Here is a 25,553-nt window from a genome sequence, read left to right as displayed (position 1 = left end):
CCACCAGGGTGCGGAGTACAAGAGTCACCAGGGTGCGGAGTACAAGAGTCGGCAGAGTGCTGAGTACAAGAGTCACCAGGGTGCGGAGTACAAGAGTCGCCAGGGTGCGGTGTACAAGAGTCAGCAGGGTGCTGAGTACAAAAGTCGGCAGAGTGCTGAGTACAAGAGTCACCAGAGTGCGGAGTACAAGAGTCGGCAGGGTTCTGCGTACAAGAGTCGCCAGGGTGCGGTGCACAAGAGTCAGCAGGGTGCAGAGTACAAGAGTCGGCCGGGTGCAGAGTACAAGAGTGGCCAGGGTGCAGAGTAAAAGAGTCGGCAGGGTGCTGAGTGCAAGAGTCACCAGGGTGCGGTGTACAAGAGTCACCAGGGTGCTGAGTACAAGAGTCGGCAGGATTCTGCGTACAAGAGTCGCCAGGGTGCAGAGTACAAGAGTCGGCCGGGTGCAGAGTAGAAGAGACACCAGGGTGCGGAGTACAAGAGTCAGCAGGGTGAAGAGTACAAGAGTCGGCCGGGTGCAGAGTACAAGAGTCACCAGGGTGCGCAGTACAAGAGTTGGCAGGGTTCTGCGTACAAGAGTCGCCAGGGTGCGGTGTAGAAGAGTCAGCAGGGTGCAGAGTACAAGAGTCGGCCGGGTGCAGAGTACAAGAGTCACCAGGGTGCAGAGTACAAGAGTCGCCAGGGTGCGGTGTACAAGAGTCAGCAGGGTGCAGAGTACAAGATTCGGTTGGGTGCAGAGCACAAGAGTCACCAGGGTGCGGAGTACAAGAGTCGGCCGGGTGCAGAGTACAAGAGACACAAGGGTGCGGAGTACAAGAGTCAGCAGGTTGAAGAGTACAAGAGTCGGCCGGGTGCAGAGTACAAGAGTCACCAGTGTGCGGAGTACAAGAGTCACCAGGGTGCAGAGTACAAGAGTCGGCAGGGTGCAGAGTACAAGAGTCGGCAGGGTGCGGTGTACAAGAGTCGCCAGGGTGCGGTGTACAAGAGTCAGCAGGGTGCTGAGTACAAAAGTCGGCAGAGTGCTGAGTACAAGAGTCACCAGAGTGCGGAGTACAAGAGTCGGCAGGGTTCTGCGTACAAGAGTCGCCAGGGTGCGGTGTACAAGAGTCAGCAGGGTGCAGAGTACAAGAGTCGGCCGGGTGCAGAGTACAAGAGTCGCCAGGGTGCAGAGTACAAGAGTCAGCAGGGTGCTGAGTGCAAGAGTCACCAGGGTGCGGAGTACAAGAGTCACCAGGGTGCGGAGTACAAGAGTCAGCAGGGTGCAGAGTACAAGAGTCGGCCGGGTGCAGAGTACAAGAGTCACCAGGGTGCGCAGTACAAGAGTTGGCAGGGTTCTGCGTACAAGAGTCGCCAGGGTGCAGTGTACAAGAGTCAGCAGGGTGCAGAGTACAAGAGTCGGCCGGGTGCAGAGTACAAGAGACACAAGGGTGCGGAGTACAAGAGTCAGCAGGGTGAAGAGTACAAGAGTCGGCCGGGTGCAGAGTACAAGAGTCACCAGTGTGCGGAGTACAAGAGTCACCAGGGTGCAGAGTACAAGAGTCACCAGGGTGCAGAGTACAAGAGTCGGCAGGGTGCAGAGTACAAGAGTCGGCTGGGTGCGGAGTACAAGAGTCGCCAGGGTGCAGAGTACAAGAGTCAGCAGGGTGCGGAGTACAAGAGTGTCCAGGGTGCGGAGTACAAGAGTGTCCAGGGTGCGGAGTACAAGAGTCGCCAGGGTGCGGAGTACAAGAGTGTCCAGGGTGCGGAGTACAAGAGTCGCCAGGGTGCGGAGTACAAGAGTCGCCAGGGTGCGCAGTACAAGAGTGTCCAGGGTGCGGAGTACAAGAGTCGCCAGGGTGCGGAGTACAAGAGTCGCCAGGGTGCGGAGTACAAGAGTCACCAGGGTGCGGAGTACAAGAGTGTCCAGGGTGCTGAGTACAAGAGTGTCCAGGGTGCTGAGTACAAGAGTGTCCAGGGTGCTGAGTACAAGAGTCGCCAGGGTGCTGAGTACAAGAGTCGCCAGGGTGCGGAGTACAAGAGTCGGCAGGGTGCAGAGTATAAGAGTCGCTAGGGTGCGGAGTACAAGAGTGTCCAGGGTGCTGAGTACAAGAGTGTCCAGGGTGCGGAGTACAAGAGTCGGCAGGGTGCTGAGTACAAGAGTCGCCAGGGTGCGGAGTACAAGAGTCGGCAGGGTGCGGAGTACAAGAGTCACCAGGGTGCGGAGTACAAGAGTCGGCAGGGTGCTGAGTACAAGAGTCACCAGGGTGCGGAGTACAAGAGTCACCAGGGTGCGGAGTACAAGAGTCGCCAGGGTGCGGAGTACATGAGTCGCCAGGGTGCGGAGTACAAGAGTCACCAGGGTGCGGAGTACAAGAGTGTCCAGGGTGCGGAGTATAAGAGTCTCCAGGGTGCTGAGTACAAGAGTCGCAAGGGTGCGGAGTACATGAGTCGCCAGGGTGCGGAGTACAAGAGTCACCAGGGTGCGGAGTACAAGAGTCGGCGGGGTGCGGAGTACAAGAGTGTCCAGGGTGCGGAGTACAAGAGTCGCCAGGGTGCGGAGTACAAGAGTCGGCAGGGTGCGGAGTACAAGAGTCGCCAGGGTGCGGAGTACAAGAGTCAGCAGGGTGCGGAGAACAAGAGTCGGCTGGGTGCGGAGTACAAGAGTAACAAGGGTGCGGAGTACAAGAGTAACCAGGGTGCGGAGTACAAGAGTCGGCAGGGTGCAGAGTACAAGAGTCACCAGGGTGCGGAGTACAAGAGTCACCAGGGTGCAGAGTACAAGAGTCGGCAGGGTGCGGAGTACAAGAGTCACCAGGGTGCGGAGTATAAGAGTCGGCAGGGTGCGGAGTACAAGAGTCACCAGGGTGCGGAGTATAAGAGTCGGCAGGGTGCGGAGTACTAGAGTCGCCAGGGTGCGGAGAACAAGAGTCACCAGGGTGCTGAGTACAAGATTCGGCGGCGTGCAGAGTACAAGAGTCACCAGGGTGCGGAGTACAAGAGTCACCAGGGTGCAGAGTACAAGATTCGGCCGCGTGCAGAGTACAAGAGTCACCAGGGTGCGGAGTACAAGAGTCACCAGGGTGCAGAGTACAAGATTCGGCCGCGTGCAGAGTACAAGAGTCACCAGGGTGCGGAGTACAAGAGACACCAGGGTGCGGTGTACAAGAGTGTCCAGGGTGCGGAGTACAAGAGTCGGCAGGGTGCGGAGTACAAGAGTTGGCAGGGTGCGGAGTACAAGAGTGTCCAGGGTGCGGAGTACAAGTGTCACCAGGGTGCGGAGTACAAGAGTCACCAGGGTGCAGAGTACAAGAGTCGGCCGGGTGCAGAGTACAAGAGTCGGCAGGGTGCAGCGTACAAGAGTCACCAGGGTGCGCAGTACAAGAGTTGGCAGGGTTCTGCGTACAAGAGTCGCCAGGGTGCGGTGTACAAGAGTCAGCAGGGTGCAGAGTACAAGAGTCGGCCGGGTGCAGAGTACAAGAGTCACCAGGGTGCAGAGTACAAGAGTCGCCAGGGTGCGGTGTACAAGAGTCAGCAGGGTGCAGAGTACAAGATTCGGTTGGGTGCAGAGCACAAGAGTCACCAGGGTGCGGAGTAGAAGAGTCGGCCGGGTGCAGAGTACAAGAGACACAAGGGTGCGGAGTACAAGAGTCAGCAGGGTGAAGAGTACAAGAGTCGGCCGGGTGCAGAGTACAAGAGTCACCAGTGTGCGGAGTACAAGAGTCACCAGGGTGCAGAGTACAAGAGTCACCAGGGTGCAGAGTACAAGAGTCGGCAGGGTGCAGAGTACAAGAGTCGGCAGGGTGCGGAGCACAAGAGCCACCAGGGTGCTGAGTACAGGAGTCGGCAGGGTGCGGAGTGCAAGAGTCAGCAGGGTGCTGAGTACAAGTGTCACCAGGGTGCAGAGTACAAGAGTCGGCAGGGTGAGGAGTACAAGAGTCACCAGGGTGCGGAGTACAAGAGTCAGCAGGGTGAAGAGTACAAGAGTCGGCCGGGTGCAGAGTACAAGAGTCACCAGTGTGCAGAGTACAAGAGTCACCAGGGTGCGGAGTACAAGAGTCACCAGGGTGCAGAGTACAAGAGTCGGCAGGGTGCAGAGTACAAGAGTCACCAGGGTGCGGAGTACAAGAGTCGCCAGGGTGCGGTGTACAAGAGTCAGCAGGGTGCTGAGTACAAAAGTCGGCAGAGTGCTGAGTACAAGAGTCACCAGAGTGCGGAGTACAAGAGTCGGCAGGGTTCTGCGTACAAGAGTCGCCAGGGTGCGGTGTACAAGAGTCAGCAGGGTGCAGAGTACAAGAGTCGGCCGGGTGCAGAGTACAAGAGTCGCCAGGGTGCAGAGTACAAGAGTCAGCAGGGTGCTGAGTGCAAGAGTCACCAGGGTGCGGAGTACAAGAGTCACCAGAGTGCGGAGTACAAGAGTCGGCAGGGTTCTGCGTACAAGAGTCGCCAGGGTGCGGTGTACAAGAGTCAGCAGGGTGCAGAGTACAAGAGTCGGCCGGGTGCAGAGTAAAAGAGTCGCCAGGGTGCAGAGTACAAGAGTCGGCAGGGTGCTGAGTGCAAGAGTCACCAGGGTGCGGAGTACAAGAGTCACCAGGGTGCGGAGTACAAGAGTCAGCAGGGTGCAGAGTACAAGAGTCGGCCGGGTGCAGAGTACAAGAGTCACCAGGGTGCGCAGTACAAGAGTTGGCAGGGTTCTGCGTACAAGAGTCGCAAGGGTGCAGTGTACAAGAGTCAGCAGGGTGCAGAGTACAAGAGTCGGCCGGGTGCAGAGTACAAGAGACACAAGGGTGCGGAGTACAAGAGTCAGCAGGGTGAAGAGTACAAGAGTCGGCCGGGTGCAGAGTACAAGAGTCACCAGTGTGCGGAGTACAAGAGTCACCAGGGTGCAGAGTACAAGAGTCACCAGGGTGCAGAGTACAAGAGTCGGCAGGGTGCAGAGTACAAGAGTCGGCAGGGTGCGGAGCACAAGAGCCACCGGGTGCTGAGTACAGGAGTCGGCAGGGTGCGGAGTACAAGAGTCGGCAGGGTGCTGAGTACAAGTGTCACCAGGGTGCAGAGTACAAGAGTCGGCAGGGTGCGGAGTACAAGAGTCGGCAGGGTGCGGAGTACAAGAGTCACCAGGGTGCGGAGTACAAGAGTCGCCAGGGTGCGGAGTACAAGAGTCACCAGGGTGCGGAGTACAAGAGTCGGCAGGGTTCTGCGTACAAGAGTCGCCAGGGTGCGGTGTACAAGAGTCAGCAGGGTGCAGAGTACAAGAGTCGGCCGGGTGCAGAGTACAAGAGTCGCCAGGGTGCAGAGTACAAGAGTCAGCAGGGTGCTGAGTGCAAGAGTCACCAGGGTGCGGAGTACAAGAGTCACCAGAGTGCGGAGTACAAGAGTCGGCAGGGTTCTGCGTACAAGAGTCGCCAGGGTGCGGTGTACAAGAGTCAGCAGGGTGCAGAGTACAAGAGTCGGCCGGGTGCAGAGTAAAAGAGTCGCCAGGGTGCAGAGTACAAGAGTCGGCAGGGTGCTGAGTGCAAGAGTCACCAGGGTGCGGAGTACAAGAGTCACCAGGGTGCGGAGTACAAGAGTCAGCAGGGTGCAGAGTACAAGAGTCGGCCGGGTGCAGAGTACAAGAGTCACCAGGGTGCGCAGTACAAGAGTTGGCAGGGTTCTGCGTACAAGAGTCGCCAGGGTGCAGTGTACAAGAGTCAGCAGGGTGCAGAGTACAAGAGTCGGCCGGGTGCAGAGTACAAGAGACACAAGGGTGCGGAGTACAAGAGTCAGCAGGGTGAAGAGTACAAGAGTCGGCCGGGTGCAGAGTACAAGAGTCACCAGGGTGCGGAGAACAAGAGTCGGCAGGGTGCAGAGTACAAGAGTCACCAGGGTGCAGAGTACAAGAGTCGGCAGGGTGCAGAGTACAAGAGTCGGCAGGGTGCGGAGCACAAGAGCCACCAGGGTGCTGAGTACAGGAGTCGGCAGGGTGCGGAGTACAAGAGTCGGCAGGGTGCTGAGTACAAGTGTCACCAGGGTGCAGAGTACAAGAGTCGGCAGGGTGCGGAGTACAAGAGTCGGCAGGGTGCGGAGTACAAGAGTCACCAGGGTGCGGAGTACAAGAGTCGCCAGGGTGCGGAGTACATGAGTCGCCAGGGTGCGGAGTACAAGAGTCACCAGGGTGCGGAGTACAAGAGTGTCCAGGGTGCGGAGTATAAGAGTCTCCAGGGTGCTGAGTACAAGAGTCGCCAGGGTGCGGAGTACATGAGTCGCCAGGGTGCGGAGTACAAGAGTCACCAGGGTGCGGAGTACAACAGTCGGCAGGGTGCGGAGTACAAGAGTCGCCAGGGTGCGGAGTACAAGAGTCACCAGGGTGCGGAGAACAAGAGTCGGCAGGGTGCGGAGTACAAGAGTAACAAGGGTGCGGAGTACAAGAGTCGGCAGGGTGCGGAGTACAAGAGTAACCAGGGTGCGGAGTACAAGAGTCACCAGGGTGCAGAGTACAAGAGTCGGCAGGGTGCGGAGTACAGGAGTCACCAGGGTGCGGAGTATAAGAGTCGGCAGGGTGCGGAGTACAAGAGTCACCAGGGTGCGGAGTATAAGAGTCGGCAGGGTGCGGAGTACTAGAGTCGCCAGGGTGCGGAGAACAAGAGTGTCCAGGGTGCAGAGTACAAGAGTCACCAGGGTGCTGAGTACAAGATTCGGCGGCGTGCAGAGTACAAGAGTCACCAGGGTGCGGAGTACAAGAGTCACCAGGGTGCAGAGTACAAGATTCGGCCGCATGCAGAGTACAAGAGTCACCAGGGTGCGGAGTACAAGAGTCACCAGGGTGCAGAGTACAAGATTCGGCCGCGTGCAGAGTACAAGAGTCACCAGGGTGCGGAGTACAAGAGACACCAGGGTGCGGAGTACAAGAGTGTCCAGGGTGCGGAGTACAAGAGTCGGCAGGGTGCGGAGTACAAGAGTCGGCAGGGTGCGGAGTACAAGAGTGTCCAGGGTGCGGAGTACAAGTGTCACCAGGTTGCGGAGTACAAGAGTCACCAGGGTGCAGAGTACAAGAGTCGGCAGGGTGCGGAGCACAAGAGCCACCAGGGTGCGGAGTACAAGAGTCACCAGGGTGCGGAGTACAAGAGTCGGCAGAGTGCTGAGTACAAGAGTCACCAGGGTGCGGAGTACAAGAGTCGCCAGGGTGCGGTGTACAAGAGTCAGCAGGGTGCTGAGTACAAAAGTCGGCAGAGTGCTGAGTACAAGAGTCACCAGAGTGCGGAGTACAAGAGTCGGCAGGGTTCTGCGTACAAGAGTCGCCAGGGTGCGGTGCACAAGAGTCAGCAGGGTGCAGAGTACAAGAGTCGGCCGGGTGCAGAGTACAAGAGTGGCCAGGGTGCAGAGTAAAAGAGTCGGCAGGGTGCTGAGTGCAAGAGTCACCAGGGTGCGGTGTACAAGAGTCACCAGGGTGCTGAGTACAAGAGTCGGCAGGATTCTGCGTACAAGAGTCGCCAGGGTGCAGAGTACAAGAGTCGGCCGGGTGCAGAGTAGAAGAGACACCAGGGTGCGGAGTACAAGAGTCAGCAGGGTGAAGAGTACAAGAGTCGGCCGGGTGCAGAGTACAAGAGTCACCAGGGTGCGCAGTACAAGAGTTGGCAGGGTTCTGCGTACAAGAGTCGCCAGGGTGCGGTGTAGAAGAGTCAGCAGGGTGCAGAGTACAAGAGTCGGCCGGGTGCAGAGTACAAGAGTCACCAGGGTGCAGAGTACAAGAGTCGCCAGGGTGCGGTGTACAAGAGTCAGCAGGGTGCAGAGTACAAGATTCGGTTGGGTGCAGAGCACAAGAGTCACCAGGGTGCGGAGTACAAGAGTCGGCCGGGTGCAGAGTACAAGAGACACAAGGGTGCGGAGTACAAGAGTCAGCAGGTTGAAGAGTACAAGAGTCGGCCGGGTGCAGAGTACAAGAGTCACCAGTGTGCGGAGTACAAGAGTCACCAGGGTGCAGAGTACAAGAGTCGGCAGGGTGCAGAGTACAAGAGTCGGCAGGGTGCGGTGTACAAGAGTCGCCAGGGTGCGGTGTACAAGAGTCAGCAGGGTGCTGAGTACAAAAGTCGGCAGAGTGCTGAGTACAAGAGTCACCAGAGTGCGGAGTACAAGAGTCGGCAGGGTTCTGCGTACAAGAGTCGCCAGGGTGCGGTGTACAAGAGTCAGCAGGGTGCAGAGTACAAGAGTCGGCCGGGTGCAGAGTACAAGAGTCGCCAGGGTGCAGAGTACAAGAGTCAGCAGGGTGCTGAGTGCAAGAGTCACCAGGGTGCGGAGTACAAGAGTCACCAGGGTGCGGAGTACAAGAGTCAGCAGGGTGCAGAGTACAAGAGTCGGCCGGGTGCAGAGTACAAGAGTCACCAGGGTGCGCAGTACAAGAGTTGGCAGGGTTCTGCGTACAAGAGTCGCCAGGGTGCAGTGTACAAGAGTCAGCAGGGTGCAGAGTACAAGAGTCGGCCGGGTGCAGAGTACAAGAGACACAAGGGTGCGGAGTACAAGAGTCAGCAGGGTGAAGAGTACAAGAGTCGGCCGGGTGCAGAGTACAAGAGTCACCAGTGTGCGGAGTACAAGAGTCACCAGGGTGCAGAGTACAAGAGTCACCAGGGTGCAGAGTACAAGAGTCGGCAGGGTGCAGAGTACAAGAGTCGGCAGGGTGCGGAGCACAAGAGCCACCAGGGTGCTGAGTACAGGAGTCGGCAGGGTGCGGAGTACAAGAGTCGGCAGGGTGCTGAGTACAAGTGTCACCAGGGTGCAGAGTACAAGAGTCGGCAGGGTGCGGAGTACAAGAGTAACCAGGGTGCGGAGTACAAGAGTCACCAGGGTGCGGAGTACAAGAGTCAGCAGGGTGCAGAGTACAAGAGTCGGCCGGGTGCAGAGTACAAGAGTCACCAGGGTGCGCAGTACAAGAGTTGGCAGGGTTCTGCGTACAAGAGTCGCCAGGGTGCAGTGTACAAGAGTCAGCAGGGTGCAGAGTACAAGAGTCGGCCGGGTGCAGAGTACAAGAGACACAAGGGTGCGGAGTACAAGAGTCAGCAGGGTGAAGAGTACAAGAGTCGGCCGGGTGCAGAGTACAAGAGTCACCAGTGTGCGGAGTACAAGAGTCACCAGGGTGCAGAGTACAAGAGTCACCAGGGTGCAGAGTACAAGAGTCGGCAGGGTGCAGAGTACAAGAGTCGGCAGGGTGCGGAGCACAAGAGCCACCAGGGTGCTGAGTACAGGAGTCGGCAGGGTGCGGAGTACAAGAGTCGGCAGGGTGCTGAGTACAAGTGTCACCAGGGTGCAGAGTACAAGAGTCGGCAGGGTGCGGAGTACAAGAGTCGGCAGGGTGCGGAGTACAAGAGTCACCAGGGTGCGGAGTACAAGAGTCGCCAGGGTGCGGAGTACATGAGTCGCCAGGGTGCGGAGTACAAGAGTCACCAGGGTGCGGAGTACAAGAGTGTCCAGGGTGCGGAGTATAAGAGTCTCCAGGGTGCTGAGTACAAGAGTCGCCAGGGTGCGGAGTACATGAGTCGCCAGGGTGCGGAGTACAAGAGTCACCAGGGTGCGGAGCACAACAGTCGGCAGGGTGCGGAGTACAAGAGTCGCCAGGGTGCGGAGTACAAGAGTCACCAGGGTGCGGAGAACAAGAGTCGGCAGGGTGCGGAGTACAAGAGTAACAAGGGTGCGGAGTACAAGAGTCGGCAGGGTGCGGAGTACAAGAGTAACCAGGGTGCGGAGTACAAGAGTCACCAGGGTGCAGAGTACAAGAGTCGGCACGGTGCGGAGTACAGGAGTCACCAGGGTGCGGAGTATAAGAGTCGGCAGGGTGTGGAGTACAAGAGTCACCAGGGTGCGGAGTATAAGAGTCGGCAGGGTGCGGAGTACTAGAGTCGCCAGGGTGCGGAGAACAAGAGTGTCCAGGGTGCAGAGTACAAGAGTCACCAGGGTGCTGAGTACAAGATTCGGCGGCGTGCAGAGTACAAGAGTCACCAGGGTGCGGAGTACAAGAGTCACCAGGGTGCAGAGTACAAGATTCGGCCGCATGCAGAGTACAAGAGTCACCAGGGTGCGGAGTACAAGAGTCACCAGGGTGCAGAGTACAAGATTCGGCCGCGTGCAGAGTACAAGAGTCACCAGGGTGCGGAGTACAAGAGACACCAGGGTGCGGAGTACAAGAGTGTCCAGGGTGCGGAGTACAAGAGTCGGCAGGGTGCGGAGTACAAGAGTCGGCAGGGTGCGGAGTACAAGAGTGTCCAGGGTGCGGAGTACAAGTGTCACCAGGTTGCGGAGTACAAGAGTCACCAGGGTGCAGAGTACAAGAGTCGGCAGGGTGCGGAGCACAAGAGCCACCAGGGTGCGGAGTACAAGAGTCACCAGGGTGCGGAGTACAAGAGTCGGCAGAGTGCTGAGTACAAGAGTCACCAGGGTGCGGAGTACAAGAGTCGCCAGGGTGCGGTGTACAAGAGTCAGCAGGGTGCTGAGTACAAAAGTCGGCAGAGTGCTGAGTACAAGAGTCACCAGAGTGCGGAGTACAAGAGTCGGCAGGGTTCTGCGTACAAGAGTCGCCAGGGTGCGGTGCACAAGAGTCAGCAGGGTGCAGAGTACAAGAGTCGGCCGGGTGCAGAGTACAAGAGTGGCCAGGGTGCAGAGTAAAAGAGTCGGCAGGGTGCTGAGTGCAAGAGTCACCAGGGTGCGGTGTACAAGAGTCACCAGGGTGCTGAGTACAAGAGTCGGCAGGATTCTGCGTACAAGAGTCGCCAGGGTGCAGAGTACAAGAGTCGGCCGGGTGCAGAGTAGAAGAGACACCAGGGTGCGGAGTACAAGAGTCAGCAGGGTGAAGAGTACAAGAGTCGGCCGGGTGCAGAGTACAAGAGTCACCAGGGTGCGCAGTACAAGAGTTGGCAGGGTTCTGCGTACAAGAGTCGCCAGGGTGCGGTGTAGAAGAGTCAGCAGGGTGCAGAGTACAAGAGTCGGCCGGGTGCAGAGTACAAGAGTCACCAGGGTGCAGAGTACAAGAGTCGCCAGGGTGCGGTGTACAAGAGTCAGCAGGGTGCAGAGTACAAGATTCGGTTGGGTGCAGAGCACAAGAGTCACCAGGGTGCGGAGTACAAGAGTCGGCCGGGTGCAGAGTACAAGAGACACAAGGGTGCGGAGTACAAGAGTCAGCAGGTTGAAGAGTACAAGAGTCGGCCGGGTGCAGAGTACAAGAGTCACCAGTGTGCGGAGTACAAGAGTCACCAGGGTGCAGAGTACAAGAGTCGGCAGGGTGCAGAGTACAAGAGTCGGCAGGGTGCGGTGTACAAGAGTCGCCAGGGTGCGGTGTACAAGAGTCAGCAGGGTGCTGAGTACAAAAGTCGGCAGAGTGCTGAGTACAAGAGTCACCAGAGTGCGGAGTACAAGAGTCGGCAGGGTTCTGCGTACAAGAGTCGCCAGGGTGCGGTGTACAAGAGTCAGCAGGGTGCAGAGTACAAGAGTCGGCCGGGTGCAGAGTACAAGAGTCGCCAGGGTGCAGAGTACAAGAGTCAGCAGGGTGCTGAGTGCAAGAGTCACCAGGGTGCGGAGTACAAGAGTCACCAGGGTGCGGAGTACAAGAGTCAGCAGGGTGCAGAGTACAAGAGTCGGCCGGGTGCAGAGTACAAGAGTCACCAGGGTGCGCAGTACAAGAGTTGGCAGGGTTCTGCGTACAAGAGTCGCCAGGGTGCAGTGTACAAGAGTCAGCAGGGTGCAGAGTACAAGAGTCGGCCGGGTGCAGAGTACAAGAGACACAAGGGTGCGGAGTACAAGAGTCAGCAGGGTGAAGAGTACAAGAGTCGGCCGGGTGCAGAGTACAAGAGTCACCAGTGTGCGGAGTACAAGAGTCACCAGGGTGCAGAGTACAAGAGTCACCAGGGTGCAGAGTACAAGAGTCGGCAGGGTGCAGAGTACAAGAGTCGGCAGGGTGCGGAGCACAAGAGCCACCAGGGTGCTGAGTACAGGAGTCGGCAGGGTGCGGAGTACAAGAGTCGGCAGGGTGCTGAGTACAAGTGTCACCAGGGTGCAGAGTACAAGAGTCGGCAGGGTGCGGAGTACAAGAGTAACCAGGGTGCGGAGTACAAGAGTCACCAGGGTGCGGAGTACAAGAGTCAGCAGGGTGCAGAGTACAAGAGTCGGCCGGGTGCAGAGTACAAGAGTCACCAGGGTGCGCAGTACAAGAGTTGGCAGGGTTCTGCGTACAAGAGTCGCCAGGGTGCAGTGTACAAGAGTCAGCAGGGTGCAGAGTACAAGAGTCGGCCGGGTGCAGAGTACAAGAGACACAAGGGTGCGGAGTACAAGAGTCAGCAGGGTGAAGAGTACAAGAGTCGGCCGGGTGCAGAGTACAAGAGTCACCAGTGTGCGGAGTACAAGAGTCACCAGGGTGCAGAGTACAAGAGTCACCAGGGTGCAGAGTACAAGAGTCGGCTGGGTGCAGAGTACAAGAGTCGGCAGGGTGCGGAGCACAAGAGCCACCAGGGTGCTGAGTACAGGAGTCGGCAGGGTGCGGAGTACAAGAGTCGGCAGGGTGCTGAGTACAAGTGTCACCAGGGTGCAGAGTACAAGAGTCGGCAGGGTGCGGAGTACAAGAGTCGGCAGGGTGCGGAGTACAAGAGTCACCAGGGTGCGGAGTACAAGAGTCGCCAGGGTGCGGAGTACATGAGTCGCCAGGGTGCGGAGTACAAGAGTCACCAGGGTGCGGAGTACAAGAGTGTCCAGGGTGCGGAGTATAAGAGTCTCCAGGGTGCTGAGTACAAGAGTCGCCAGGGTGCGGAGTACATGAGTCGCCAGGGTGCGGAGTACAAGAGTCACCAGGGTGCGGAGTACAACAGTCGGCAGGGTGCGGAGTACAAGAGTCGCCAGGGTGCGGAGTACAAGAGTCACCAGGGTGCGGAGAACAAGAGTCGGCAGGGTGCGGAGTACAAGAGTAACAAGGGTGCGGAGTACAAGAGTCGGCAGGGTGCGGAGTACAAGAGTAACCAGGGTGCGGAGTACAAGAGTCACCAGGGTGCAGAGTACAAGAGTCGGCACGGTGCGGAGTACAGGAGTCACCAGGGTGCGGAGTATAAGAGTCGGCAGGGTGCGGAGTACAAGAGTCACCAGGGTGCGGAGTATAAGAGTCGGCAGGGTGCGGAGTACTAGAGTCGCCAGGGTGCGGAGAACAAGAGTGTCCAGGGTGCAGAGTACAAGAGTCACCAGGGTGCTGAGTACAAGATTCGGCGGCGTGCAGAGTACAAGAGTCACCAGGGTGCGGAGTACAAGAGTCACCAGGGTGCAGAGTACAAGATTCGGCCGCATGCAGAGTACAAGAGTCACCAGGGTGCGGAGTACAAGAGTCACCAGGGTGCAGAGTACAAGATTCGGCCGCGTGCAGAGTACAATAGTCACCAGGGTGCGGAGTACAAGAGACACCAGGGTGCGGAGTACAAGAGTGTCCAGGGTGCGGAGTACAAGAGTCGGCAGGGTGCGGAGTACAAGAGTCGGCAGGGTGCGGAGTACAAGAGTGTCCAGGGTGCGGAGTACAAGTGTCACCAGGTTGCGGAGTACAAGAGTCACCAGGGTGCAGAGTACAAGAGTCGGCAGGGTGCGGAGCACAAGAGCCACCAGGGTGCGGAGTACAAGAGTCACCAGGGTGCGGAGTACAAGAGTCGGCAGAGTGCTGAGTACAAGAGTCACCAGGGTGCGGAGTACAAGAGTCGCCAGGGTGCGGTGTACAAGAGTCAGCAGGGTGCTGAGTACAAAAGTCGGCAGAGTGCTGAGTACAAGAGTCACCAGAGTGCGGAGTACAAGAGTCGGCAGGGTTCTGCGTACAAGAGTCGCCAGGGTGCGGTGCACAAGAGTCAGCAGGGTGCAGAGTACAAGAGTCGGCCGGGTGCAGAGTACAAGAGTGGCCAGGGTGCAGAGTAAAGAGTCGGCAGGGTGCTGAGTGCAAGAGTCACCAGGGTGCGGTGTACAAGAGTCAGCAGGGTGCTGAGTACAAGAGTCGGCAGGATTCTGCGTACAAGAGTCGCCAGGGTGCAGAGTACAAGAGTCGGCCGGGTGCAGAGTAGAAGAGACACCAGGGTGCGGAGTACAAGAGTCAGCAGGGTGAAGAGTACAAGAGTCGGCCGGGTGCAGAGTACAAGAGTCACCAGGGTGCGCAGTACAAGAGTTGGCAGGGTTCTGCGTACAAGAGTCGCCAGCGTGCGGTGTAGAAGAGTCAGCAGGGTGCAGAGTACAAGAGTCGGCCGGGTGCAGAGTACAAGAGTCACCAGGGTGCAGAGTACAAGAGTCGCCAGGGTGCGGTGTACAAGAGTCAGCAGGGTGCAGAGTACAAGATTCGGTTGGGTGCAGAGCACAAGAGTCACCAGGGTGCGGAGTACAAGAGTCGGCCGGGTGCAGAGTACAAGAGACACAAGGGTGCGGAGTACAAGAGTCAGCAGGGTGAAGAGTACAAGAGTCGGCCGGGTGCAGAGTACAAGAGTCACCAGTGTGCGGAGTACAAGAGTCACCAGGGTGCAGAGTACAAGAGTCGGCAGGGTGCAGAGTACAAGAGTCGGCAGGGTGCGGTGTACAAGAGTCGCCAGGGTGCGGTGTACAAGAGTCAGCAGGGTGCTGAGTACAAAAGTCGGCAGAGTGCTGAGTACAAGAGTCACCAGAGTGCGGAGTACAAGAGTCGGCAGGGTTCTGCGTACAAGAGTCGCCAGGGTGCGGTGTACAAGAGTCAGCAGGGTGCAGAGTACAAGAGTCGGCCGGGTGCAGAGTACAAGAGTCGCCAGGGTGCAGAGTACAAGAGTCAGCAGGGTGCTGAGTGCAAGAGTCACCAGGGTGCGGAGTACAAGAGTCACCAGAGTGCGGAGTACAAGAGTCGGCAGGGTTCTGCGTACAAGAGTCGCCAGGGTGCGGTGTACAAGAGTCAGCAGGGTGCAGAGTACAAGAGTCGGCCGGGTGCAGAGTAAAAGAGTCGCCAGGGTGCAGAGTACAAGAGTCGGCAGGGTGCTGAGTGCAAGAGTCACCAGGGTGCGGAGTACAAGAGTCACCAGGGTGCGGAGTACAAGAGTCAGCAGGGTGCAGAGTACAAGAGTCGGCCGGGTGCAGAGTACAAGAGTCACCAGGGTGCGCAGTACAAGAGTTGGCAGGGTTCTGCGTACAAGAGTCGCCAGGGTGCAGTGTACAAGAGTCAGCAGGGTGCAGAGTACAAGAGTCGGCCGGGTGCAGAGTACAAGAGACACAAGGGTGCGGAGTACAAGAGTCAGCAGGGTGAAGAGTACAAGAGTCGGCCGGGTGCAGAGTACAAGAGTCACCAGTGTGCGGAGTACAAGAGTCACCAGGGTGCAGAGTACAAGAGTCACCAGGGTGCAGAGTACAAGAGTCGGCAGGGTGCAGAGTACAAGAGTCGGCAGGGTGCGGAGCACAAGAGCCACCGGGTGCTGAGTACAGGAGTCGGCAGGGTGCGGAGTACAAGAGTCGGCAGGGTGCTGAGTACAAGTGTCACCAGGGTGCAGAGTACAAGAGTCGGCAGGGTGCGGAGTACAAGAGTCGGCAGGGTGCGGAGTACAAGAGTCACCAGGGTGCGGAGTACAAGAGTCGCCAGGGTGCGGAGTACATGAGTCGCCAGGGTGCGGAGTACAAGAGTCACCAGGGTGCGGAGTACAAGAGTCGGCAGGGTTCTGCGTACAAGAGTCGCCAGGGTGCGGTGTACAAGAGTCAGCAGGGTGCAGAGTACAAGAGTCGGCCGGGTGCAGAGTACAAGAGTCGCCAGGGTGCAGAGTACAAGAGTCAGCAGGGTGCTGAGTGCAAGAGTCACCAGGGTGCGGAGTACAAGAGTCACCAGAGTGCGGAGTACAAGAGTCGGCAGGGTTCTGCGTACAAGAGTCGCCAGGGTGCGGTGTACAAGAGTCAGCAGGGTGCAGAGTACAAGAGTCGGCCGGGTGCAGAGTAAAAGAGTCGCCAGGGTGCAGAGTACAAGAGTCGGCACGGTGCTGAGTGCAAGAGTCACCAGGGTGCGGAGTACAAGAGTCACCAGGGTGCGGAGTACAAGAGTCAGCAGGGTGCAGAGTACAAGAGTCGGCCGGGTGCAGAGTACAAGAGTCACCAGGGTGCGCAGTACAAGAGTTGGCAGGGTTCTGCGTACAAGAGTCGCCAGGGTGCAGTGTACAAGAGTCAGCAGGGTGCAGAGTACAAGAGTCGGCCGGGTGCAGAGTACAAGAGACACAAGGGTGCGGAGTACAAGAGTCAGCAGGGTGAAGAGTACAAGAGTCGGCGGGTGCAGAGTACAAGAGTCACCAGTGTGCGGAGTACAAGAGTCACCAGGGTGCAGAGTACAAGAGTCACCAGGGTGCAGAGTACAAGAGTCGGCAGGGTGCAGAGTACAAGAGTCGGCAGGGTGCGGAGCACAAGAGCCCCAGGGTGCTGAGTACAGGAGTCGGCAGGGTGCGGAGTACAAGAGTCGGCAGGGTGCTGAGTACAAGTGTCACCAGGGTGCAGAGTACAAGAGTCGGCAGGGTGCGGAGTACAAGAGTCGGCAGGGTGCGGAGTACAAGAGTCACCAGGGTGCGGAGTACAAGAGTCGCCAGGGTGCGGAGTACATGAGTCGCCAGGGTGCGGAGTACAAGAGTCACCAGGGTGCGGAGTACAAGAGTGTCCAGGGTGCGGAGTATAAGAGTCTCCAGGGTGCGGAGTACAAGAGTCGGCCGGGTGCAGAGTACAAGAGACACAAGGGTGCGGAGTACAAGAGTCAGCAGGGTGCGGAGTATAAGAGTCGGCAGGGTGCGGAGTACTAGAGTCGCCAGGGTGCGGAGAACAAGAGTGTCCAGGGTGCAGAGTACAAGAGTCACCAGGGTGCGCAGTACAAGAGTTGGCAGGGTTCTGCGTACAAGAGTCGCCAGGGTGCAGTGTACAAGAGTCACCAGGGTGCAGAGTACAAGATTCGGCCGCGTGCAGAGTACAAGAGTCACCAGGGTGCGGAGTACAAGAGACACCAGGGTGCGGAGTACAAGAGTGTCCAGGGTGCGGAGTACAAGAGTCGGCAGGGTGCGGAGTACAAGAGTCGGCAGGGTGCGGAGTACAAGAGTGTCCAGGGTGCGGAGTACAAGTGTCACCAGGTTGCGGAGTACAAGAGTCACCAGGGTGCAGAGTACAAGAGTCGGCAGGGTGCGGAGCACAAGAGCCACCAGGGTGCGGAGTACAAGAGTCACCAGGGTGCGGAGTACAAGAGTCGGCAGAGTGCTGAGTACAAGAGTCACCAGGGTGCGGAGTACAAGAGTCGCCAGGGTGCGGTGTACAAGAGTCAGCAGGGTGCTGAGTACAAAAGTCGGCAGAGTGCTGAGTACAAGAGTCACCAGAGTGCGGAGTACAAGAGTCGGCAGGGTTCTGCGTACAAGAGTCGCCAGGGTGCGGTGCACAAGAGTCAGCAGGGTGCAGAGTACAAGAGTCGGCCGGGTGCAGAGTACAAGAGTGGCCAGGGTGCAGAGTAAAAGAGTCGGCAGGGTGCTGAGTGCAAGAGTCACCAGGGTGCGGTGTACAAGAGTCACCAGGGTGCTGAGTACAAGAGTCGGCAGGATTCTGCGTACAAGAGTCGCCAGGGTGCAGAGTACAAGAGTCGGCCGGGTGCAGAGTAGAAGAGACACCAGGGTGCGGAGTACAAGAGTGCAGCAGGGTGAAGAGTACAAGAGTCGGCCGGGTGCAGAGTACAAGAGTCACCAGGGTGCGCAGTACAAGAGTTGGCAGGGTTCTGCGTACAAGAGTCGCCAGGGTGCGGTGTAGAAGAGTCAGCAGGGTGCAGAGTACAAGAGTCGGCCGGGTGCAGAGTACAAGAGTCACCAGGGTGCAGAGTACAAGAGTCGCCAGGGTGCGGTGTACAAGAGTCAGCAGGGTGCAGAGTACAAGATTCGGTTGGGTGCAGAGCACAAGAGTCACCAGGGTGCGGAGTACAAGAGTCGGCCGGGTGCAGAGTACAAGAGACACAAGGGTGCGGAGTACAAGAGTCAGCAGGTTGAAGAGTACAAGAGTCGGCCGGGTGCAGAGTACAAGAGTCACCAGTGTGCGGAGTAGAAGAGTCACCAGGGTGCAGAGTACAAGAGTCGGCAGGGTGCAGAGTACAAGAGTCGGCAGGGTGCGGTGTACAAGAGTCGCCAGGTGCGGTGTACAAGAGTCAGCAGGGTGCTGAGTACAAAAGTCGGCAGAGTGCTGAGTACAAGAGTCCACCAGAGTGCGGAGTACAAGAGTCGGCAGGGTTCTGCGTACAAGAGTCACCAGGGTGCGGTGTACAAGAGTCAGCAGGGTGCAGAGTACAAGAGTCGGCCGGGTGCAGAGTACAAGAGTCGCCAGGGTGCAGAGTACAAGAGTCAGCAGGGTGCTGAGTGCAAGAGTCACCAGGGTGCGGAGTACAAGAGTCACCAGGGTGCGGAGTACAAGAGTCAGCAGGGTGCAGAGTACAAGAGTCGGCCGGGTGCAGAGTACAAGAGTCACCAGGGTGCGCAGTACAAGAGTTGGCAGGGTTCTGCGTACAAGAGTCGCCAGGGTGCAGTGTACAAGAGTCAGCAGGGTGCAGAGTACAAGAGTCGGCCGGGTGCAGAGTACAAGAGACACAAGGGTGCGGAGTACAAGAGTCAGCAGGGTGAAGAGTACAAGAGTCGGCCGGGTGCAGAGTACAAGAGTCACCAGTGTGCGGAGTACAAGAGTCACCAGGGTGCAGAGTACAAGAGTCACCAGGGTGCAGAGTACAAGAGTCGGCAGGGTGCAGAGTACAAGAGTCGGCAGGGTGCGGAGCACAAGAGCCACCAGGGTGCTGAGTACAGGAGTCGGCAGGGTGCGGAGTACAAGAGTCGGCAGGGTGCTGAGTACAAGTGTCACCAGGGTGCAGAGTACAAGAGTCGGCAGGGTGCGGAGTACAAGAGTAACCAGGGTGCGGAGTACAAGAGTCACCAGGGTGCGGAGTACAAGAGTCAGCAGGGTGCAGAGTACAAGAGTCGGCCGGGTGCAGAGTACAAGAGTCACCAGGGTGCGCAGTACAAGAGTTGGCAGGGTTCTGCGTACAAGAGTCGCCAGGGTGCAGTGTACAAGAGTCAGCAGGGTGCAGAGTACAAGAGTCGGCCGGGTGCAGAGTACAAGAGACACAAGGGTGCGGAGTACAAGAGTCAGCAGGGTGAAGAGTACAAGAGTCGGCCGGGTGCAGAGTACAAGAGTCACCAGTGTGCGGAGTACAAGAGTCACCAGGGTGCAGAGTACAAGAGTCACCAGGGTGCAGAGTACAAGAGTCGGCAGGGTGCAGAGTACAAGAGTCGGCAGGGTGCGGAGCACAAGAGCCACCAGGGTGCTGAGTACAGGAGTCGGCAGGGTGCGGAGTACAAGAGTCGGCAGGGTGCTGAGTACAAGTGTCACCAGGGTGCAGAGTACAAGAGTCGGCAGGGTGCGGAGTACAAGAGTCGGCAGGGTGCGGAGTACAAGAGTCACCAGGGTGCGGAGTACAAGAGTCGCCAGGGTGCGGAGTACATGAGTCGCCAGGGTGCGGAGTACAAGAGTCACCAGGGTGCGGAGTACAAGAGTGTCCAGGGTGCGGAGTATAAGAGTCTCCAGGGTGCTGAGTACAAGAGTCGCCAGGGTGCGGAGTACATGAGTCGCCAGGGTGCGGAGTACAAGAGTCACCAGGGTGCGGAGTACAACAGTCGGCAGGGTGCGGAGTACAAGAGTCGCCAGGGTGCGGAGTACAAGAGTCACCAGGGTGCGGAGAACAAGAGTCGGCAGGGTGCGGAGTACAAGAGTAACAAGGGTGCGGAGTACAAGAGTCGGCAGGGTGCGGAGTACAAGAGTAACCAGGGTGCGGAGTACAAGAGTCACCAGGGTGCAGAGTACAAGAGTCGGCAGGGTGCGGAGTACAGGAGTCACCAGGGTGCGGAGTATAAGAGTCGGCAGGGTGCGGAGTACAAGAGTCACCAGGGTGCGGAGTATAAGAGTGGGCAGGGTGCGGAGTACTAGAGTCGCCAGGGTGCGGAGAACAAGAGTGTCCAGGGTGCAGAGTACAAGAGTCACCAGGGTGCTGAGTACAAGATTCGGCGGCGTGCAGAGTACAAGAGTCACCAGGGTGCGGAGTACAAGAGTCACCAGGGTGCAGAGTACAAGATTCGGCCGCATGCAGAGTACAAGAGTCACCAGGGTGCGGAGTACAAGAGTCACCAGGGTGCAGAGTACAAGATTCGGCCGCGTGCAGAGTACAAGAGTCACCAGGGTGCGGAGTACAAGAGACACCAGGGTGCGGAGTACAAGAGTGTCCAGGGTGCGGAGTACAAGAGTCGGCAGGGTGCGGAGTACAAGAGTCGGCAGGGTGCGGAGTACAAGAGTGTCCAGGGTGCGGAGTACAAGTGTCACCAGGTTGCGGAGTACAAGAGTCACCAGGGTGCAGAGTACAAGAGTCGGCAGGGTGCGGAGCACAAGAGTCACCAGGGTGCTGAGTACAAGAGTCGGCAGGATTCTGCGTACAAGAGTCGCCAGGGTGCAGAGTACAAGAGTCGGCCGGGTGCAGAGTAGAAGAGACACCAGGGTGCGGAGTACAAGAGTCAGCAGGGTGAAGAGTACAAGAGTCGGCCGGGTGCAGAGTACAAGAGTCACCAGGGTGCGCAGTACAAGAGTTGGCAGGGTTCTGCGTACAAGAGTCGCCAGGGTGCGGTGTAGAAGAGTCAGCAGGGTGCAGAGTACAAGAGTCGGCCGGGTGCAGAGTACAAGAGTCACCAGGGTGCAGAGTACAAGAGTCGCCAGGGTGCGGTGTACAAGAGTCAGCAGGGTGCAGAGTACAAGATTCGGTTGGGTGCAGAGCACAAGAGTCACCAGGGTGCGGAGTACAAGAGTCGGCCGGGTGCAGAGTACAAGAGACACAAGGGTGCGGAGTACAAGAGTCAGCAGGTTGAAGAGTACAAGAGTCGGCCGGGTGCAGAGTACAAGAGTCACCAGTGTGCGGAGTACAAGAGTCACCAGGGTGCAGAGTACAAGAGTCGGCAGGGTGCAGAGTACAAGAGTCGGCAGGGTGCGGTGTACAAGAGTCGCCAGGGTGCGGTGTACAAGAGTCAGCAGGGTGCTGAGTACAAAAGTCGGCAGAGTGCTGAGTACAAGAGTCACCAGAGTGCGGAGTACAAGAGTCGGCAGGGTTCTGCGTACAAGAGTCGCCAGGGTGCGGTGTACAAGAGTCAGCAGGGTGCAGAGTACAAGAGTCGGCCGGGTGCAGAGTACAAGAGTCGCCAGGGTGCAGAGTACAAGAGTCAGCAGGGTGCTGAGTGCAAGAGTCACCAGGGTGCGGAGTACAAGAGTCACCAGGGTGCGGAGTACAAGAGTCAGCAGGGTGCAGAGTACAAGAGTCGGCCGGGTGCAGAGTACAAGAGTCACCAGGGTGCGCAGTACAAGAGTTGGCAGGGTTCTGCGTACAAGAGTCGCCAGGGTGCAGTGTACAAGAGTCAGCAGGGTGCAGAGTACAAGAGTCGGCCGGGTGCAGAGTACAAGAGACACAAGGGTGCGGAGTACAAGAGTCAGCAGGGTGAAGAGTACAAGAGTCGGCCGGGTGCAGAGTACAAGAGTCACCAGTGTGCGGAGTACAAGAGTCACCAGGGTGCAGAGTACAAGAGTCACCAGGGTGCAGAGTACAAGAGTCGGCAGGGTGCAGAGTACAAGAGTCGGCAGGGTGCGGAGCACAAGAGCCACCAGGGTGCGGAGTACATGAGTCGCCAGGGTGCGGAGTACAAGAGTCACCAGGGTGCGGAGTACAACAGTCGGCAGGGTGCGGAGTACAAGAGTCGCCAGGGTGCGGAGTACAAGAGTCACCAGGGTGCGGAGAACAAGAGTCGGCAGGGTGCGGAGTACAAGAGTAACAAGGGTGCGGAGTACAAGAGTCGGCAGGGTGCGGAGTACAAGAGTAACCAGGGTGCGGAGTACAAGAGTCACCAGGGTGCAGAGTACAAGAGTCGGCAGGGTGCGGAGTACAGGAGTCACCAGGGTGCGGAGTATAAGAGTCGGCAGGGTGCGGAGTACAAGAGTCACCAGGGTGCGGAGTATAAGAGTCGGCAGGGTGCGGAGTACTAGAGTCGCCAGGGTGCGGAGAACAAGAGTGTCCAGGGTGCAGAGTACAAGAGTCACCAGGGTGCTGAGTACAAGATTCGGCGGCGTGCAGAGTACAAGAGTCACCAGGGTGCGGAGTACAAGAGTCACCAGGGTGCAGAGTACAAGATTCGGCCGCATGCAGAGTACAAGAGTCACCAGGGTGCGGAGTACAAGAGTCACCAGGGTGCAGAGTACAAGATTCGGCCGCGTGCAGAGTACAAGAGTCACCAGGGTGCGGAGTACAAGAGACACCAGGGTGCGGAGTACAAGAGTGTCCAGGGTGCGGAGTACAAGAGTCGGCAGGGTGCGGAGTACAAGAGTCGGCAGGGTGCGGAGTACAAGAGTGTCCAGGGTGCGGAGTACAAGTGTCACCAGGTTGCGGAGTACAAGAGTCACCAGGGTGCAGAGTACAAGAGTCGGCAGGGTGCGGAGCACAAGAGCCACCAGGGTGCGGAGTACAAGAGTCACCAGGGTGCGGAGTACAAGAGTCGGCAGAGTGCTGAGTACAAGAGTCACCAGGGTGCGGAGTACAAGAGTCGCCAGGGTGCGGTGTACAAGAGTCAGCAGGGTGCTGAGTACAAAAGTCGGCAGAGTGCTGAGTACAAGAGTCACCAGAGTGCGGAGTACAAGAGTCGGCAGGGTTCTGCGTACAAGAGTCGCCAGGGTGCGGTGCACAAGAGTCAGCAGGGTGCAGAGTACAAGAGTCGGCCGGGTGCAGAGTACAAGAGTGGCCAGGGTGCAGAGTAAAAGAGTCGGCAGGGTGCTGAGTGCAAGAGTCACCAGGGTGCGGTGTACAAGAGTCACCAGGGTGCTGAGTACAAGAGTCGGCAGGATTCTGCGTACAAGAGTCGCCAGGGTGCAGAGTACAAGAGTCGGCCGGGTGCAGAGTAGAAGAGACACCAGGGTGCGGAGTACAAGAGTCAGCAGGGTGAAGAGTACAAGAGTCGGCCGGGTGCAGAGTACAAGAGTCACCAGGGTGCGCAGTACAAGAGTTGGCAGGGTTCTGCGTACAAGAGTCGCCAGGGTGCGGTGTAGAAGAGTCAGCAGGGTGCAGAGTACAAGAGTCGGCCGGGTGCAGAGTACAAGAGTCACCAGGGTGCAGAGTACAAGAGTCGCCAGGGGTGCGGTGTACAAGAGTCAGCAGGGTGCAGAGTACAAGATTCGTTGGGTGCAGAGCACAAGAGTCACCAGGGTGCGGAGTACAAGAGTCGGCCGGGTGCAGAGTACAAGAGACACAAGGGTGCGGAGTACAAGAGTCAGCAGGGTGAAGAGTACAAGAGTCGGCCGGGTGCAGAGTACAAGAGTCACCAGTGTGCGGAGTACAAGAGTCACCAGGGTGCAGAGTACAAGAGTCGGCAGGGTGCAGAGTACAAGAGTCGGCAGGGTGCGGAGCACAAGAGCCACCAGGGTGCTGAGTACAGGAGTCGGCAGGGTGCGGAGTACAAGAGTCGGCAGGGTGCTGAGTACAAGTGTCACCAGGGTGCAGAGTACAAGAGTCGGCAGGGTGCGGAGTACAAGAGTCACCAGGGTGCGGAGTACAAGAGTCAGCAGGGTGAAGAGTACAAGAGTCGGCCGGGTGCAGAGTACAAGAGTCACCAGTGTGCAGAGTACAAGAGTCACCAGGGTGCGGAGTATAAGAGTCACCAGGGTGCAGAGTACAAGAGTCGGCAGGGTGCAGAGTACAAGAGTCACCAGGGTGCGGAGTACAAGAGTCGCCAGGGTGCGGTGTACAAGAGTCAGCAGGGTGCTGAGTACAAAAGTCGGCAGAGTGCTGAGTACAAGAGTCACCAGAGTGCGGAGTACAAGAGTCGGCAGGGTTCTGCGTACAAGAGACGCCAGGGTGCGGTGTACAAGAGTCAGCAGGGTGCAGAGTACAAGAGTCGGCCGGGTGCAGAGTACAAGAGTCGCCAGGGTGCAGAGTACAAGAGTCGGCAGGGTGCTGAGTGCAAGAGTCACCAGGGTGCGGAGTACAAGAGTCACCAGAGTGCGGAGTACAAGAGTCGGCAGGGTTCTGCGTACAAGAGTCGCCAGGGTGCGGTGTACAAGAGTCAGCAGGGTGCAGAGTACAAGAGTCGGCCGGGTGCAGAGTACAAGAATCGCCAGGGTGCAGAGTACAAGAGTCGGCAGGGTGCTGAGTGCAAGAGTCACCAGGGTGCGGAGTACAAGAGTCACCAGGGTGCGGAGTACAAGAGTCGCCAGGGTGCAGAGTACAAGAGTCGGCCGGGTGCAGAGTACAAGAGTCGGCAGGGTGCGGAGTACAAGAGTCAGCAGGGTGCAGAGTACAAGAGTCGGCCGGGTGCAGAGTACAAGAGTCACCAGGGTGCGCAGTACAAGAGTTGGCAGGGTTCTGCGTACAAGAGTCGCCAGGGTGCAGTGTACAAGAGTCAGCAGGGTGCAGAGTACAAGAGTCGGCCGGGTGCAGAGTACAAGAGACACAAGGGTGCGGAGTACAAGAGTCAGCAGGGTGCAGAGTACAAGAGTCACCAGTGTGCGGAGTACAAGATTCACCAGGGTGCAGAGTACAAGAGTCACCAGGGTGCAGAGTACAAGAGTCGGCAGGGTGCAGAGTACAAGAGTCGGCAGGGTGCGGAGCACAAGAGCCACCAGGGTGCTGAGTACAGGAGTCGGCAGGGTGCGGAGTACAAGAGTCGGCAGGGTGCTGAGTACAAGTGTCACCAGGGTGCAGAGTACAAGAGTCGGCAGGGTGCGGAGTACAAGAGTCACCAGGGTGCGGAGTACAAGAGTCAGCAGGGTGAAGAGTACAAGAGTCGGCCGGGTGCAGAGTACAAGAGTCACCAGGGTGCTGAGTACAGGAGTCGGCAGGGTGCTGAGTACAAGTGTCACCAGGGTGCAGAGTACAAGAGTCGGCAGGGTGCGGAGTACAAGAGTCACCAGGGTGCGGAGTACAAAAGTCGGCAGAGTGCTGAGTACAGGAGTCACCAGGGTGCGGAGTACAAGAGTCACCAGGGTGCAGAGTACAAGAGTCACCAGGGTGCAGAGTACAAGATTCGGCAGCGTGCAGAGTACAAGAGTCACGAGGGTGCGGAGTACAAGAGTCGGCAGGGTTCTGAGTTCAAGAGTCACCAGGGTGCGGAGTACAAGAGTCGGCAGGGTGCGGAGTACAAGAGTCAACAGGGTGCGGAGTACAAGAGTCACCAGGGTGCGGAGTTGAAGAGTGTCCAGGGTGCGGAGTACAAGAGTCGCCAGGGTGCGGAGTACAAGAGTGTCCAGGGTGCGGAGTATAAGAGTCACCAGGGTGCGGAGTACAAGAGTGTCCAGGGTGCAGAGTACAAGAGTGTCCAGGGTGCAGAGTAAAAGAGTCGCCAGGGTGCAGAGTACATGAGTGTCCAGGGTGCGGAGTACAAGTGTCAGCAGGGTGCGGAGTACAAGAGTGTCCAGGGTGCGGAGTACAAGAGTCGCCAGGGTGCAGAGTACAAGAGTGTCCAGGGTGCGGAGTACAAGAGTCGCCAGGGTGCTGAGTACAAGAGTCACCAGGGTGCTGAGTACAAGAGTCACCAGGGTGCAGAGTACAA

The sequence above is a fragment of the Hypanus sabinus genome, chromosome 21 (genome assembly GCF_030144855.1).
Source record: "Hypanus sabinus isolate sHypSab1 chromosome 21, sHypSab1.hap1, whole genome shotgun sequence".
NCBI lineage: Eukaryota > Metazoa > Chordata > Chondrichthyes > Myliobatiformes > Dasyatidae > Hypanus > Hypanus sabinus.
The sequence above is the reverse complement of the archived record's forward strand: the minus strand, read 5'-3'. Positions refer to the sequence as shown.